The sequence below is a fragment of the Aquarana catesbeiana genome, linkage group LG05, assembly GCF_042186555.1.
Source record: "Aquarana catesbeiana isolate 2022-GZ linkage group LG05, ASM4218655v1, whole genome shotgun sequence".
NCBI lineage: Eukaryota > Metazoa > Chordata > Amphibia > Anura > Ranidae > Aquarana > Aquarana catesbeiana.
In genome coordinates, this window is record NC_133328.1 from 298,611,221 (window position 1) to 298,628,196 (window position 16,976).

General features: G+C 43.3%; 1 protein-coding gene across 1 annotated transcript in view; it reads right to left on the minus strand.

Moving 5' to 3' along the window:
• Positions 1 to 16,976, minus strand: part of MOCOS (molybdenum cofactor sulfurase) — a 1,002,829-nt gene that overhangs the window by 794,350 nt on the left and 191,503 nt on the right. The gene's annotated exons all lie outside the window — the stretch shown is intronic.

A 16,976-nucleotide genomic window follows, 5' to 3' on the forward strand; every position in this document is an offset into this window, starting at 1 on the left:
TTCCATATGACTGTTCTTAGACTGCAGACTATGCAGGTCAGAAAAAGACAAGAAAAATGGGAAAAAAGAAAAAGGGGGGGGGGGCAGATAGGGAACCACAGAGGGAATGAGGAAAATTTTATACTTGCCTAAGGGTAATTTTCCTTTCCCGATGCAAGCATGACAGCATATACGTACGGGTAGGCTCCGCCCCTGCTCTATCACAGGACCGGTAATACTATAAGATTAGGTCTCCTTCCTACCTGCAGTATTCTCGTAATTTAGTATCACTGCGAGGCCTTTTGTTTTTCTTTCTTTCATTTTTTTTTTTTTTTAATGAGAGGGACCTATATGCTGTCATGCTTGCATCAGGAAAGGAAAATTACCATTAGGTAAGTATAACATTTTCCTCATTCCTGACACAGCATGACAGCATATACGTATGGGTTGTACCAACTCACCAGACGATAAGGGTGGGTACTGTTGAAGTGTTTTAGTTGAGGATTAGATCTATACCCACTAACGACTGAGATGTATTATAGTTAAGGCTGCTGGTCCACAAGAATGGACCCCCAGCGTATTGAATGTAGACAAGGTCTTAGTTTACATATTAACTCTGGAGCGACTCCTTTAGAGTTCCGCCCATGGATGCGCAATCAGTTTGGAAGAGCTTTCTCTGCCCTTATGTGATAGATTTGATCTAGCCATCTAAGCCCTTTGACTGACTTGATCCGCACCCCTGCGATTGTCTTCATTGGACAGTGCTTGTCTTCTGATGTTGTTAGGCCTGACGAGCCTATAGTTTTGCTTCTTGAAGAAGGGCCAATTCTATGTCTTCAACTTTGAATCTATTTTCAATGTTTGTGGTACTTCAAACACTTTAGTTTGGATATGCCAGAAGGATGATATTCTAACCCAGGTTGCAAAGACACCAACCTTTGTATAGTGTTGGAAGAGATTAGAGCCATTTTGCCTGATAATTTCAGCAACAAGGTAGTTTATGGCTTGACACTTGGATGTGTGAGGTCCTTCTAGACCTATTTGCCATACAGAATACTTATTCCGTGTTACTGGCCATGTTGAGGATGTCTTATCCTTCTGGATGGAGAGTGAGCCCGTGTGTCTCACACTATTTGGAAGACCCCATGGGGGGAAAGAATAATATGCCCAGGTCTTTTCAGAATTGGTTGCCAAGATATGCAAACGTTACTGGATCCCAGAGAGTGAGGACACAACTGAGTTTCATGTATCCTTGAATGCCGTCTCTAGGCTTACTTGTATACGATTCAATCCTTACAGCAAGGAACAGAGAATTCCATCCTTTAAATTCTGTAGGTTTTTCTCGTATCTAATGTACTTGAAGTCTGGAGTAGGCGCTCTGACCTCCATAGGATTTCAAACACTAAAAGGTGAGACCTCCACTTCTTGGTCTCCAGCATCTAGATATAACTTGTATGGATTTGGAAGATACCGTTGGCCACGCTGTATGAGGTGTTGAACCTCTGGAAGGAGAACAGGATGATATTGTACCCGCGTATATCATGGCCTGCAAGCCACAGGGCCATTATTGTTATCACCACTGAACGACTGCGAATCCGAATAAGGATCCTGGAGACAATTAGGTTAATTTAATATACATATTGGCTAATCTGCAGACCCAGCTGGCTGTCATTAGTTCCCCTGCTTCCACCTCTGGGAAGCCACCCAGGTTACTGTCAGGCCAATATCTTGATAGCCTTACTTGTTGTCGATCGCTTGATCGGCTTGTTGGTTTAGAGACTATCCCTTTGTCATCCAACGGCTTTTGTACCTTACGCCATCTGGCTGTAAGTTCTAGAAACCCTACCTAATGGGCTGGTAGACCTGACTGGGAGATACCTCTGACAGAAGTTGATTAGTTCTGCATTCATTCTTGACAGCGAAGATAGGCCTTCCCCATTTTGCTGCATCTTTGCAGCATAGTTGAGGCTCTTTTGTTGCGTTTCGGAAAGACTTCATTTTGCAGACACTGCAACTCTGACTTTTGGACACCTCATCCACCATTGGCATAAATATCTGACGACTAACAACTTGTGATGATTAATATGCCTAATAGCTGATACGATGAAAGATTAGTTAGCTTAATTACCTCCTCAAAAGGGGACTTGTCTCCTCTGTGGAGTCACTGTTCCTGGTGCAGAAAGTAAGTCTTTCCTTACTGCAAAAAACAGTTAATACAGTTGTCAACCTTCCCTTGGGCCCGTCGGACCACATGGGTTACTACAGGTTACTTTATCCCTCTTGCAACTGTGGGATGCAACCAATGGGTAAGAGCTATTTGTGAGATACTTATACTGTTGCTCTCTCTGAGGGTAACTTTATTGTATTTTTTTCAGAGATTCAGAACCACTTCCCGGAAGGTCATTGTTGTAATGAGACTAGTTGGTCTCTAGATGATGGCTTCTCCCAACTTGATCAGAGTCTGTACTAGGACTCTTTTCCCAGAACGTGGAAGTCTTTGCGCCAGCGTGTTGCTCAGACAAGGCTCACCAGAAGTCCTTGCTCCCACAAGTCACCGGAAAAATAGGAAAAAATTGCCCCGAGGATTGTATGGGTGGGGGGTTGAGTTCATATATAACGGGTAAAAAGAGTAGAAAGATAGTAAAAAATATATAACTATATTAAAAAATTACATAAGATACATGGTTAAAAGACAATATAGTGAACTGTTCATACAGTTAAACTCCTGCACCATGTCAGAGGGGGCTCTAAGATAGAAGAACACAATCGAACATGATAATCAGGATACCCAACATGTTTTGGACTATTGTTAATACAGTTCCTTCTTCAGGGGTTTTGTGAGGATATACTGTATGATCTATAATAAAAAGTACATAGATAGAAAGTAGTAATCATCATTCTAAAATGCAAATAGTGGGGATAGGAGCTTGGGGGATGACAAAAAGAGAGAACAACAATAATAAAAGGACTTACTAGTTCAAAGACAATAACCGGGTCCTAGACAGATGGTAATTTGATGGTTTAACAGATGACACTACGAGTTCCGGTCTCCGTAGTACCAATCAATAATACACTTTTAGCAAAGTAGAGCAGTACATGAGCCCATGTATTGGGGGCTGAAGACTGGGAGGTATGTAGAGCTTCCCCAGTGTGACTGGTAAAACATAGCATCAAGGTGGGGACCAGTTGGACGTGTCGGGCCAAGGAGTCCACAAGGAACAGCAAAAAGAAGGGTACAGGCCCCTAAACATGAATATATAATAATATGAGTATAATGCAGAGATGTTTAATACAGATGTATAAGATTAAATGATGACAATGTATACTAAATAAAAGAGAAAGGGCCAGGTGACTAGTAAAGCGGCCACAAGGTACAGGCAGTTTCAAATAGTGTCACAGGCTTTAATGCAGACACTGGCTGAAGAGGCCATATAATGGTCATGGGGTAATAAAATAACTCCTTGCTCCAGCAAGTCAGCCCCTACTGAACCCAATATCCTGGGAAATGCCCGGAGTTTGTGGAAAGGTCACAGTCTGCCCGATAAACTCGTAGTGAACTCTAACGGCCAAGCGAAGGTGCTTACCGAAACATGGGCATCTCAAAGTGTGTATACAGTATACACACCACACACACACACACTTGTGAAGACCACAACATACAGGATATACAAGGTAAAACCGACCTATAAATCACACACATAGGTTGGACTTGATCGACTTGTGTCTATCTTCAACCTCAGCCACTATGCAACCATGCGATTATGCCACTTGCTAGGTTTAAAGACTATCTGCAGTCTTAGCCTAGGTTTCCACTATTGCGACCTAAAATTCATGCGATTTTACTGCGTTATCTATGCGACTTGAATTGATGCCTATATATTCTTGATGGTCATGGCCCCAAGTACATCACAGTGGGATCAAAAGTAGTGTAGGGACTACTTTGAAGTCACTGCGACTTGGAGTCGCACCGCTATAAAAGATACTCCTTGAAAATCATGGGGTATGATTTGTAGAGGCTGGAGAGATTAATTACAACGATGGCCTATGCAATTTTGGATCCTCATCCTTCTGCTTGTTATTCAAGTTTTACTTTTGGCTAACGACTATGTAGTCACAACCCTTGTGCTCTAATGCGTCATGGAGGGAATGCAATGAACTGGCAGAGAGGAATGAAAATTCCATCGGTTTCCTTAATGCACAGGACCCACAGATCCCAAGCTCAAATTTACATAGAACTGTCAGCTGACCCTACTGGGAGGCTTGGTTTTAGGCAAAGAAAGATGATTATTGATTCTTTAATCTCCGCTATAGTTCTCCCAGGTTTAGCCTGTCATTTGCTCTTCGTTACTTTGCCTTTTGGCTATCCTCTGGTCACTGGCGATTAACATAAGGGATTAATCCTCCTTCTAGATATTACTAGATCCAACTTGAACAGTCACCACTCTGACGTAAAGCGGCATGAGTTTACTTGTGGGATGAGCCATAAGGGTTCACTGACCACGATGATTACTGGAGAAACAGCATACAGTCTTGTATCCGCAGTGGCTGAACTGCATCATTGGCTACTCCATTTTCAATCTAGGATCTGCCATCATAGAGAGTTTATCATTGACCAGAGCTCTGCTTTCATCCTGTCTGGGGTCCTGACAGTCTGGCTACCGAAGTGAGCTCAGTCGCAGGTCACAAAACACTACTTAACAGTAGTATGAACCTTCTTCATCTCTGGCTCTATTTTCTGTCCCAGGGTCTCTGCAAAGGATATTGTTTCTTCTGTTGGAAGAATGGCACCTTTGGTTAATCTGATGAAGCCTGTTTGGCCGGCTGCTTTTGAGGCAGAGGTACCCTTTAGATGACTTTGTTTGAATAGCTTAGTACCTGAGCTCCACACAGTCAGTTTGGAAGGGGTTAACGTATCCACCTTTGCTTCTGATATGCCAACTTGCCATAGCAATTTCCCAGAAGCAAGCTAAGGCTGACCCCTCTGGCCAGTCCGATAAAGACATTAGTGACTGTAGGCTTTCTCAGTCTCTGCCTATTTGTCACTGCTTCTGGCCTGCAACTTTGTTTTGCATTTTGGCCGACACACCAGTTACCACCAGACCACTATGATTACTGTAGAGATCTCTTGATCTGCCTCTTCTGGCAGTGAACTACATAGTGGTTCCTTCAGGGCTGAAGAGGATCTGCCCCTTGTTGCAGAAGCAGGTTGACTGGTGTTGAGGGCTGGAGAGATTACACTCATTATGCCCATAATGTGCACTACCTACCTGCCCTCACCTTAGTTTAAAGTTGCTGGTCTCTAGGAAGGCTGATTGCTACTGGTTCACAGATGAGCTGAAAGCCTGGAGCCATGCCTGGGAGTATTTGCCATAAGTAGTAACCACTACAAAACCACATATCTCTCTGTGGGGGTACCACAACTAACACAAGCAATTTACATATTGCTACAGGTAAGTACTACGGAAATGCGACTAAGCAGATCCTGACTTTTATTATGCATAGAGATAAACACATAATAGTCATTCATACTGTAGAGTTAATGTAATCACAGGTAAGCAGTGCAAGTTAATAGTCATCTGACAATTAGCACTAGCAGGTTAAACCTACCTTAGACACATGTACCATCAAGGATCATACCACAACCAAGCATCAATACACAGTGAGCCCAGTCTGCAGGGCCAGGCCCTGCGTTAATGGAAAAGGGCTCAGTATCACCTAATATCAGTCCAAGCATTAGCATTACTGCAGACACAGAGTTCAACCTGTGAAACAGTAACAGAGTGGCAATATGGACAGCCAGTAAGATTTGCATGTGTGTTATATGCTTTTCAGAAATGCAAACTAACAGCATACCTGCAGAAAATAAGGCAAGACTGTAGGGCCAGGCTTGTTCAGTTAATAGGAAGGCTTCAGCCCAGCACAGCACACCTGCTATCAGCATTAGCAGTTTTGCAGACACAACCACAACCCTTCAGAGATGCAAGCTTAACCACACACTTGAAGCAGTAACTGAATAATATGGATTTGTGCACCATATGGTGCCTTACCACCTGCATGCTTCATGTCCAAACAGAAAGTCCAATGAATGTCCATCCATGGCGTCATGATAAAGGAGCAATCTCTAGAGACCAGATGTCCTCACCACCCTATCTTCCTGGATCCTTTAGGGGTGAGGTTTCCCCCATATAGGCATTCATGTCAGCCTTTACAGCAGGGAGCTTCGACACAGGAGAGGCTTGAACCTGTGCGGCTTGGTCAGAAGAGTCTGACAAGGTGAGGGAAAAATTAAAAATCCTGCTTTCAGCAGCAGCATAACCGTCTGTTAGCAGTGAGGGAAAAAAAAGAGAATACTGCAGGTAGGGAGGAGACCTAATCTTATAGTATAACCGGTCCTGTGATAGGGCAGGGGGCGGAGCCTACCCATACGTATATGCTGTCATGCTGTGTCAGGAATGGTATTCCAGCAGATAGGGAACCACAGAGGGAGTGGTATTGTTTTACTTTTGCTTATCTTGAGGACCACAATGGTGGCCCGGCATGAGTTATAAGAAAAGGAATTGAGGATCATTTATCAAAAGGAACCAAGAGCAAAAAAAAAAAAAAAAACACTCTTTTTATTAGAGTTAAGGTTGTCTAGTACCTATGCCACATTTTCATTGCGGAGTAAGGTCTTGATAGATACTCCTCATCTTTATTGTCACCAGAATTTAAAAAAGTGGATGTTTGTCAGCCCTATTAAAACTAAAAAGTTGGGGATTACACTTTCAAACCCAATTCCAGTTGTTATTTTTTTAAAATTATGAATAGAGAGAGTAGAGGAAGGGTTACATTTGTATCTGAGACTCCACTAGAGAAATGTCTTCTCACTTGTGTACTTTTGTGAAACCCCTTGGAATGCTAGGGTAAGAAATGAGGGAAAGAGGGGTCAAAGTGAGGCGAAGGCACCAGCCAAAAAAAAGTTTAGGCAATGGGACATGTCTATGTTATAAATATTAAATCAAATTATTTCCTTGCCACCAGTAAAGGACTGCGTGAAGATCAGTTTATAGCTAAACCTATATTGGTTTCACAAGTGAATCTATGCTGTGAACGCGTTAATAAAGTTGAACTCTAGGGAAAACTATCCTTTCAGTGAGCCTTCCCCACTGCTGCCCTGGTTAAATGCTATTTTTTTGTCTAGGGTACAAATAAAAAAAACAGTATAAATTACTTTACCCCCCCCCAGCAGCCAGAGCTCTCCCCTTCCCTCCAGTGTTCTGGGTTGTGTGTGGGCCCTCAGTATCCTCACCATGGGTGTCCACAGAACTTTGTTTAGGGGGGGCATCATTTTAGGTCACCCATGCTCTGCCCCTATTTGACAATGTCATGAAGGGGAGGGGCTTAGTCATTATCACATAAAGTGCAGACATGTGCCCATCAATTGCAGCCTCATTGTGCCTATCAAATGTAGCCTGTACATTACGGAGGTTGTACAGTATGTGTATATATATATAGATGGTGGATGGTATTAGTATATACAGGAAGGAAGGTGTGTGTATATAACTGTATACAGAACAGATGATGTATATCTGCAGTCAGTGATAAAGGAGGAATACAGGAAGGAAGAGGACAGATGACATGATCTTTCCTATATCTGGCACCTCCCTTCACTGATCATACCTGTATGCACTCAGCTGCTCCCCTCATCTGTATATATGTCAGGCCCACACACACACTTCTGTAAGCACACACACAGCTCTGACCCCCCCCCCCCCCATACACAAACAGCCTCCTTCCTTCACTTGTACTCACAGACTGCCCTTGTAAAGCGGTCTTCCTTCTCCCAAGTCCTGTTTCCACATGTCCCTGTGAAAATACAACAGGCAGAAAAGCAAACACGAGGGGCACACATACAGGAAGCAGCCAGAGGTGGCAGTAAAGAGCTCTGTAAGTTCAGTGGCACTGATCTGCAGCAGCTGTGGAGCCGACTCGCACAAACCCAGAGAGCCAGCACAGCTAGAGATGCGGCTTCAGAAGACCCTTGCTGATTCCAGGGGGGGGTCACTCGCCCCCCCTTGCCCCTACCTGCGGATGCCCATGATCGTCACCTACAATGCAGGATAGCTGGCCATGCATTTAGTCTGATGATGTGCGACTGACAGATGAACTGGCACTGGCAGAAGAGGGTTTGGGGGGCTGTTTATACAGAAAAATACAAACCCTGCAGGAGTGAGGGATACATTTAAAGGTACTTCAGACAGTGCAAGGGTAGTTCTGAATTATGGAGGAAAGTAATGCCTCTATATCTATAGCCAAAGCTTTTTTTCTTTTTGAACTTTTGAATAGAGTAAGACAAAGGTAAAACTGACTTTTTTTTGTCTGTTTACCATTGTGGAACTTTTCCTTCACTGCTTGTTCTAGAAGCACAGCAGGAAGACATCTTCCAAAACAAGGGGAATTTGACAGTTGTCCCAGAAACAGATGGCCACATTGGAAAATTCCTATTTACCTATTGTTCTGGGAACAACTCTAAAGTTTTGGATTTCTCCTCACTGCTTTTTTGGTCACAGTACAAACAGAGTGGTGAATGTGCCCAATGGAAACACAGACAGCAATAAAAAAGCTTGGAGCATATATATATAATATTGCCTAGAGATATTATTTTAAAAACAAAATGTTTACTTCTCCCACATTTTCCAAAAATAAAGTGAAGGTTTAATTATAATAGGCAAAGCCGTGTAAATATACCACTATATTGTCAAAAGTATTGGGACGCCTGCCTTTACACACACATGAACTTTAATGGCATACCAGTCTTAGTCCGTGGGGTTCAATATTGAGTTGGCCCACCCTTTGCAGCTATAACAGCTTCAACTCTTCTGGGAAGCTGTTATAGCTGCAAAGGGTGGGCCAACTCAATATTGAACCCCACAGACTAAGACTGGGATGCCATTAAAGTTCATGTGTGTGTGGGGCGTGGCCGGATGTGAGTGAGGCACCTAGCACTTCTCCAGAGCTCCGTCCATCCTGAGCACAATCCGCTATATTGGAGCATTCTGATCCGTTCTAAAACCGAACCGGTACCGTGGGGAGGTGAGAGGATTACAGAGATGCCTTCCGCGGCCTCTAAAATGCAGCAGAAGGGCCATACAGAGCAGCGTCAGACTCGCTCCACTAAGGGGACGGACAGAGGCTCCGCCCCCGCCATCTTGTCTTCCCGGAAGCCTGACCAGCGCGCCCAGCACACAGCATCTAAGATGGCACAGGCAGAGGACACAGAGGAGCTGCTGGCTGACACAGAGGGGGCTGAGGAGCAGGCTGTGGCGGTGGCTGCGGAGGCGATCACAAGACCGATCCTGGAAGCCATCAGCGCCAGTAAGTCAGAGCTAATGGGGGGAATTGACCACTTATCATCTGAATGCACACTGATCAGACATGATCTTGACAAAATTAGAGGTCGACTGACCACGGTGGAGGACAGGGTTTCCGGGGTAGAAGACACATCCCACACCCAGAGCAACCAACTTGCTGAACTCCGCGGCCTGGTAAACTCCCTGCAACGCAGAGCAGATGACGCTGAGGACCGTCAAAGAAGAAACAATATAAGGGTGGTTGGCCTGCCAGAAGGAGCAGAAGGGGATAGGCCAGCACTATTTGCTGAAGAGTTCTTTGCAAAACTCCTCTCGCTGGAAGATTTACCCCCCACTTATATAGTGGAAAGAGCGCACAGGGTCCCCACTGGAAAAAGACCACCAGGAGCCTTCCCAAGACCCTTTCTGGTGAGATTCCTAAATTATAGGGATAGGGACATGATCCTGACGCAATCCAGGAAGGCTAAGGAACTAAAGTTTGAAAATACCAAGATAATGCTGTTCCCAGACTTTTCTGCCGCCACCCAACAACAGAGTCGCTCCTTTAATGATGTTCGCAGATGTTTATGGGAAAAGGAGGTGCAATACAGCATGCTATATCCAAACAGGCTCAGGATACAGTATAAAGGCAATGTGAGATTCTTTGATAATCCTGCTGAAGCATGTGAATGGATGGACAAAGAACTCTCCTAAATATCAGTGACCAGGGAGAACGCTACCTGGGTGGACAGATGCAGCTTCACCTCTTTAAAAGCACCAAGGTTTAAAAGCAAGGTTGTTATCTGCTAAAAATCATTCCCACTGTTGGAGATGGAATTGTGCCAATCAGGTCATGTGTTTGGTTCTAGCGCCAGGAAGATACGTCATAAAGCACAAAAATGGAGAACTTATGAATGCTCCTGGAATTAACATCGCACCTAGAAAGAGTTAACATATGAAAACAGGGTCTGGGAGTTCGAAAATATCCCTGTTTCAGTCTCCAGAATCCTTGAATGGATTAGCAGAAGTTATGACAACTTTCCTGAAGGTCTCTGTTCAATTGGTATTCTGCATTACGAGCTGATTTTGCATTCTTATATTTTTTTTTTGGTTTTGGTTCTATATTTTTATTTTTGTTCCTGAATGCTGTATGGGCGGGAACCATTTCACCAACAAGATGGTGGGGTGGTCCCTCCTTAAGGGGGTCTAATTGGAGGTCACTCCGGTCAAGCCTGCCCAAAAACCCAATAGCGGGCGGAGGGCTCTGTAGGGAATCTCATTTAAGTACCCTAATCCTAAAAAGTTTATAGGCTCCAAAGAATTCGTCCGGAGCAATAGAAGGAGGAAGAGTACAGAAGAAGAGCTGTCAGACTTTCGTCGTATACGGCATACGCCCACGGTATTTTTGGTTTTTTTGGTTTTTGGGAAAAAGCTACATGCCAGACTTTTTTCTGTTTGGTTGGGGTTGTTCACTGGTATAATAGCAGGGGGGGGAGGGTTTAGCAAACTTGTCACAGCTCAGATTGATATACATGGAATAGATTACATAACTAGTTGGTTTTCAATGCAAAGGAGGAAGGAGTTTTCTTTAAAATGTGGTAACAAATTTTATTATCATTGTAATGACCAGGACGGATAACTTGCATATAGTGTCTTGGAACGTTAGAGGCCTCAACAATAAGTTTAAGAGGGCCTCGGTGTTCCAATACCTAAAGCAATCAAAACCGCATATTGTGTTTTTACAGGAGACACACTTGGATGGTGGCAAAGTGATGACTCTCCGCAAACCATGGATTCAAAAAGATTTCCACTCCACCTACTCCACTTTTGCTAGAGGAGTTTCGGTACTGGTTAGCAAGACAATCCCGTGTAATGTACACCAAATTATAACGGACCCTAATGGCCGATATGTGGCAATGGTCATAGATGTGTATTATAGTAGGATACTACTGGTAAATGTCTACATTCCTCCTCCTCTCCAGGTCCAGCTGCTATACGATATGCTGACCCGACTGGCCCAGTTTCTGCATCTCCCTCTGCTCCTGATGGGAGACTTCAATGCGGTACTAGATCCGGCATTGGACTCGTCCAATCCGGGCAGGGTGAGTTTGGCAGACCTGTGTGGATGGGCCTCTGCGGCAGGCCTAACAGAGTTATGGAGGTGGAAACATCCGATGGATAGATGTTATTCTCACCTATCGTCGACACATAGGTCGGCGGCGAGAATTGATCTAGCCTTTGGCAACAACAATATCTTGCAATATGTGGGGAATGTTAACTATCTGGCCGGGGGCCTTTCGGATCATAATCCTCTCTCTCTCGCTTTGTCTCTTCCAACCGGAGCGAGGGGGGGGAGGATGGCGCCTCTCGGCCAACTGGTTGCAAAATGAGCATGTGGCCACTCAGTTAGAGGAAGCCATTAAGACATATTGGGCGGTTAATTCAGAGTCTGCTGAACCAACAACGGTGTGGGATGCTTTCAAGGCAGTAACTAGGGGGGAATGCATATCAGCTATAAAAATGGCCAGAGTAAACGAGAATGAGGAAATGGAAACTTTAAAACAGGATGAGAGGGAATGTGCTGAGGTTCATGCTAGAACTAATAATGGGTCCTCCTATGAAGCACTACTAGAGGCGAGAAGGCGATTGTCACTACATGTGAAGGGTTTAACTAGCTCAGACCTGACAAAGGCGGCTCATAGGGTGTTTGCAGAGGGGGACAAGAATGGCAAGCTCCTGGCTATACTAGTGGCAGACCAATCACCCATTGCTCATATACCGGTTATTAAAAATAAGCAGGGTGTTTTGGTAAATGATCCGGCCGCCATAATGCAGGAGTTTATTGACTTCTTCTCCTCCCTGTACTCACCAATCCCTAATTACAACACAGAGGAAATGCACGCGCTATTAGAGGGGCTACCTATCCCGACATTATCGGATGGTGATCGTCAATTATTAGAAGCAAACATAACAAATAAAGAAATACAGGCAGCAATATTTGCTTTCCCGCCTAACAAGGCTCCGGGACCGGATGGGTTCCCCATAGATTTTTACAAAGTTAACGTAGAACAGTTGGCGACCAGACTTAATTGGCTACTGGAGTATTGTCACCAAAATTCTTCCCTTCCTAACTCTATGCTGGAGGCATATATGATCCTGCTGCTGAAAACAGAGAAAGACCCAACGGACTGTGCGTCTTACAGGCCAATAGCACTTTTAAACACAGACTTAAAAATTCTAACAAAAATTCTTGCGACAAGACTAGCGACGGTAATCCCGGCCATAGTAAATATAGATCAGTCTGGATTTATGCCAGGTAAATCGACAGACACAAACTTGAGGAGACTTTTTACTCACTTGCAGCTACCGCTCTCAGACTCGGAAACAAGGATTGTAGTATCCATAGACATAGAAAAAGCATTTGATTCGGTCGACTGGAACTTCATGTTCCGGGTTCTAGAGGTTATGGGATTCGGTCCGAATTTCAGGAAATGGATTTATATGCTTTACAAGAATCCAAAGGTAGCTATAAGACTTGGATCTACAGTTTCTACATACTTTGAGGTGGGTAGAGGTACTAGACAAGGGTGTCCACTATCCCCATTTCTGTTTGCCCTGGTAATGGAACCTATGGCCATTGCCCTGAGATCCTCGAGTAGTGTGGAGGCGGTTAAAGTGGGAACAATACACGAAACGTTGGCCTTATATGCCGAAGACATGCTTCTGTTTCTGAATGACCCTGTCAATTCCTTAAAAGCGGTCTTAGAAATTTTAAATAAATTCGCCCTTTTTTCCAGGGCTTAAGGTAAACTGGAGCAAGTCATCCATATTGCCTATAGACGTTAAAGCAAAAGATGAGGCGGACCCCCCCAATCTTCAAGTGCAATGGGTAGATACACTCAAATATCTCGGGGTAAAAGCCACAGCGAAAGTACAGGATTACTTCAATTTAAATTTGCTCCCACTGTTGACCTTAATAAAGCAAAAATTTCAGGCCTGGGCTAAATTACCTCTTTCTTTGATAGGCAGAATATGCCTTATAAAAATGAAAAGTTTACAGTTAATCCTGTATTTTCTCAGACATGCCCCGGTTTGGATACCAAAGGCTTACTTTGAGCGTATAGATAGTCTGATGGTCTCATTTCTGTGGACACCTAAGCTCCCCCAGGTGGGTCTCAAGGTTCTTCAGGAGCCAAGTGCACAGGGAGGACTAGCGTTACCAGACTGGCATAAGTACTATCTGGCAGGACAAATGGTGTTTGCCTGCAGATGGCTACTGTCAGACGATGGGGATGCGGCTATGGTTTTAGAGGCGGCTCACCTTGGGTCATATGAAAGCCTACGGCTGGCCTTATTTAGGGGCACAAAAACTGACCTACCACTTACAGAGACAATGATAGCTACAATTAGAGCTTGGGGACTGGCGGTAAAATTAGCATCTCCTAGTTATCTAGGTATCTCCCCGTCCTTACCATTATGGATGAATCCTCTACTACCACAATTTTACAGTCTGCCAGACCCAATGATATGGGCAGTAAAAGGTATCAAAACACTCAAGGACATCACATCATTCGGCGAACTTCTGACATTTTAACAACTCAAGACAAGACACGACCTGCCGAATTCTTATTTCTTCCGGTTTTTCCAAATCAGATACGCATTCCAAACACAATTCAAGGAGCTGAGAGTGGAGTCCCTCCCTTCAGTTCTTGAATCTCTGCTCTCAGCGGAGGAATTAACAAAAATTCTCTCAGTAACATATAAAGAATTTTTCAAAACTACTCCTAAGGCAGTTCTTAAATCTAGAGCTAATTGGGAGGCGGAGATTCCGGAACTACAGGGTGAAGACTGGGATGACTTATGGACGCAACTTTTTAACTACTTAGTTTCAGCAAGAGATAGACTGATACAATTTAAGTTTTTACATAGAAGCTATTACACCCCAGCCAGGCTTGCAAAAATGTATGGAGGAGACACAGCAAAGTGCTGGAGATGTTCTTTCTCTCCAGCAAATGCGGAACACATATTTTGGTCATGCCCACTCATTCAAGCATATTGGAAGGAAATCACACAATGCATCTCAGACTTGGTATCAGTTCCCATTCCAGTGACAATTAAGGTTTGCTTGTTGGGGCTGGTAGAGGACCTGGTTCCAACCAGGGCCTTGAGAACGCTAATTACCATTCTCTTATTTTATGGGAAAAAAGCAATCCTACTCAAATGGAAGAATAAGAAAGCTCCAGAGAGTAGGTTTTGGAAACAGCTAGTCAATGGTATGCTACCATTTTACAAGTCAACATATAGAGCGAGGGGTTGCGAGAAAAAGTTCGACAAAATATGGAAGGTATGGTGGGAATCTAGCAATACGGTGGGATAAAGTGACTTAATCCGTGGTTTATACGCAAACGAGGAGTAAAACTCTAATTGGAAAAATCTAAAGACGCATTACGTCATACTTGCATAAGGGAATAAATGGTTGCAATTTCAAGAAATAGAATGGAAGGTGGAAGAAACTGTGCTACCACAAATGTGTAAGTGTGAAGCATAAAGACTAAGCATGTATCTAGCTAATTGATATCCTCGAGCTGTGACAAGTTTGTGGGTGGGGGGGGGGGGGGTGGGAGTGGAGGGGGTACGGGGTAGGCTTAGACTGTATCTGTTAGGATTTAGACATGTTAGGCCCTGCAAGGCCAAGGTTCACTGGGAGTGTGTCACGTTGACGCACCCAGTTGTACATTACTCTATTGAAAAAATTCAATAAAAAGAAATTTAAAAAAAAAAGTTCATGTGTGTGTGTAAAGACAGTTTTGACAATATAGTGCATATGCTGTAGTTGCCAACTGTACATCTAAAACAGGTTTATATTATAAACAAAGCCTAAGATATACAGCTCTTTATACAAGTGCTAAAAAGACAACTGTACCTTTATAGGACACTCCTCTTATTCAGCCCTGTCCCTACACTAATAACCTCTATTTTGGCTTCTTTCCTACCTCTGTAGCAGGGCCATGTCTCACTGCACTGTTTACTTCAAATTGGGTAGAGATAGTTTTACTACTGGTTGCACCTGTGCAATAAGTCCTCACAGACCTGTACGGTGCAATACCCTAAGCATCTGTCGCATTGGAGTATGGCCCCATGCAAATCTATGAAGGCTTGTGTTGACATGACCACAATTTTACAAATTACTAAGTGGCTAAAGTAAACACCATGGCCAGAAAAATGGCATTCCTGACTCAGCACAGGAGGAGTCCAGGGCTTTTGTATACATGGTTACATAGTTTATTATAGTTAGTCAGGTTAAGGTGATCCAGAGGAAGGCAAAAAACCCAGCAAAGCATGCTCCAATTTGCAACAGCAGGGGAAAAAAATTCCTTCCTGATCCCCCGAGAGGCAATTGGATTTTCCCTGGATCAACTTTACCCATAAATGTTAGTACCCAGTTATATTATGTACATTTAGGAAAGAATCCAGGCCTTTTTTAAAGCAATCGACTGAGCTGGCCAGAACCACCCTTGGAGGGAGTCTATTCCACATTTTCACAGCTCTTACTGTGAAGAAACCTTTCCGTATTTGGAGATTAAATCTTTTTTCCTCTAGACGTAAAGAGTGCCGTTAAACATGCAATTAAACATGTTGATCATATCCCCCTTAATCTCCTCTTCTCCAGAGGAAATAGATTCTGTTCCTCTAATCTTTCCTCATAGCTGAGCTCCTCCATGCCTCTTATCAGTTTGGTTGCCCTTTTCTGCATTTTCTCCAGTTCCCTGATATCCTTTTTGAGAACTGGTGCCCAAAACTGAACTGCATATTCCAGATGGGGTCTTACCAATGATTTGTACAGGTGCAAAATTATATCTCTCTCTCTGGAGTCCATACCTCTCTTAATACAAGAAAGGACTTTGCTTGCTTTGGAAACCGCAGCTTGGCATTGCATGCTATTATTGAGCTTATGATCTACCAAAACCCCCAGATCCTTCTCCACCATTGATTCCCCCGGTTGTACTCCCCCTAGTATGTATGATGCATGCATATTCTTAGCCCCCAAGTGCATAACTTTACATTTCTCAACATTAAACGTGGTTTCAAACTTAGTTGGCAGTTTGTAGATCTTTGGGGGTTGTCAGGTTGCCACACCTACAGGACCAGGCAGTTTTTTCTGTTAGATTATCCTGAGGCTGGTTCCAGTGAATGTTACCAGCACAGTTTGTAAAAGCAGTCATTAACAACTACCTCTCAATGTTATGGGTATCTTTCAAATTGTGAATTGATATTTGTTCAAATATGGTGGTGAGTTTTAGAATTGTAACGTATTTACCAGAGCAAATATTTTCATGGATAATTGGCCTATTGTCTCAACCTTACCTTTCAATGAATTATAAGAGAGAGTTTTGTTTCCATTGTGAAATTATCAACAGCTTTGTTATTATTAGAATTATGTTACCATTTCATTTGTATATAATATCTATTGTTTTATTATTTTGTGTTGTATTTTACTAAATATATAACCTTAAATGTTTTATTAGATGTCTTTCCATTGTTTTTGGTGTGACCTTTTTTAAAAACCATCAAAGTTTAATTCCAAAAAAGATGATATCCATCTCACCTGTAAGATTAATATATTAATATTACCATCAATGCAAACCTCAGGTATAAATCATAGTTTGC